The following is a 1,705-nucleotide window of genomic DNA, read 5'->3' as shown; positions in this document are numbered from 1 at the left end:
ATAGTTCAGTGTGCCATGCTTTACGGCTTAGAACCGGGACTTCAACAATGGTTATGTGTAGTGGACCCTCCCTAATGGACTCTTGTGTAGCCTTTGTAGAGTCGGGATCTGTATCCTCTTGTACGGTTATCACCTCTTCAACCTGCATATTCTCTGTATCCTCCATAGTAGATTCTTCTTGTATCACCTCTGTCGCCTCGGTGTTTGTATCCTCGTCTTTCTTTACATCTTCAATCTGCATATTATCTATATCCTCATCCTTTGCTACCTTGTTGATGTTTTCCTGAAAACCCAAGCATGACATTTCTAGATAGAAAACCTTGTATAGGAAGAAGAGAGATATAATATGTCATTACCGTGTTGATGGCATCGGCAATAGTACCGGATCTGGTTGGAGATTGACCCGCATGGGGCACCGATGACGATGGCGCCGACATGGACGATGATGGTGCTTCACCAAGGGCTGATGTGTGCGGCGCGGTGGAGAGACTTGTTGTGGCGGTTTGTTGGGATGCGGCTGAGAGATCGTGAGGGGGGTGGAGGAGGGGTCTAAAGTAATGGTATCAGGAAATATAAGGCAGAATCGTGAGAGAAAGGAAATAAGGCAGAATCGTGGGAGAAAGGAAACTACTATCGCGATAATTGGGGACTCCTGATTGCTATCATCCCCGGACTTATCTGACGCCCAGAATCTTATCTTGTGCTTTTTTTATACTCCAGTTTGCCAAAATTACTGGAGTTATTTCCGTAGTGCATTTTATCTGCATAAATATTGGGTGTGGCCCACCTTCCTTCTGTAACTGCAGGCTGTGTAATAATTCAGAGAAGGCACACCCTTTAAATATTTGTCAAACTTAATTTTTTGTTTTTGAAATTAAGGCAACTGCGAGGACTACCAACAGGCGGCGTACCTGCTACGTGTTGGTGATGAGCAAGCTAGCCAAGGGGCAGCATAGTGAATCGACGAAGAAGCTGGAATCCTAATAGGAGGAATATTTTCAACTGGTTTGACGCATGTTGGAGGAGGTATTCTCGCCCACTGTGGTTATCCAGCATTTTAGCCTGTTACATGCCTTATCTTCTTTTCTGAATTCTATATAGTATATTCTTTCGATTTTTTTTCTGTAAAAACAAAGCATGTGAGCTCATCTGCTATAGATTCGGGAACAACATATGTGCAACATAGTAGTAATAACGCCTTTTAACTTCAATATATTCCATGAATGTCATAGATTCTTCCAGTTTTCATTACAAATATATCAGAGAGCATAGCACTTAGGCGTTCAAGAACATCTTTAATAGAACAGAATTCTGGCTGCTAAATTTAGATAGTACAGAATATACAACACAAAGTGTTCCTTATTATGGATGATCTGACACCATGACGTGGCATCATTCCACCATCTTCTTCTATTTGAAATAGGTTTACAAGTTGGCACATCTGGAGACCAATATAACCACATTAAAGCCTCAATTCTCCTGAACACGAAATATTTGTCAACCCTGAATCAGCAGAAATTATGAAGTGATTAGTGCATGGCATGACTTACGGCTACTAAAATGATAAACTTCTAAGGAGCTTCTTTCATAAGTTGGTTTTCAACACAAACATAGTAGGGGAAAAGAAATATTGGAAAAATGCACTTGCCTCATCTCTCCAAAACATCTTTGTAGACAATGTTCTTGGTGCTTTTCCCGGATTTAT

General features: G+C 41.2%; 1 long non-coding RNA gene across 3 annotated transcripts in view; it reads left to right on the top strand.

Moving 5' to 3' along the window:
- The first annotated feature begins 884 nt into the window (after positions 1-884).
- Positions 885-1,705, top strand: part of LOC119289672 — an 8,387-nt gene continuing 7,566 nt past the window's right edge. For all 3 annotated transcript variants that reach the window (XR_005141575.1, XR_005141574.1, XR_005141576.1), the window contains exon 1: positions 885-1,026. This is a non-coding gene — a long non-coding RNA (uncharacterized LOC119289672). The remainder of the gene's footprint in view (positions 1,027-1,705) is intronic.

The sequence above is a fragment of the Triticum dicoccoides genome, chromosome 1A, assembly GCF_002162155.2.
Source record: "Triticum dicoccoides isolate Atlit2015 ecotype Zavitan chromosome 1A, WEW_v2.0, whole genome shotgun sequence".
Lineage (NCBI taxonomy): Eukaryota > Viridiplantae > Streptophyta > Magnoliopsida > Poales > Poaceae > Triticum > Triticum dicoccoides.
This window is presented reverse-complemented; position numbering and strand designations above follow the sequence as displayed.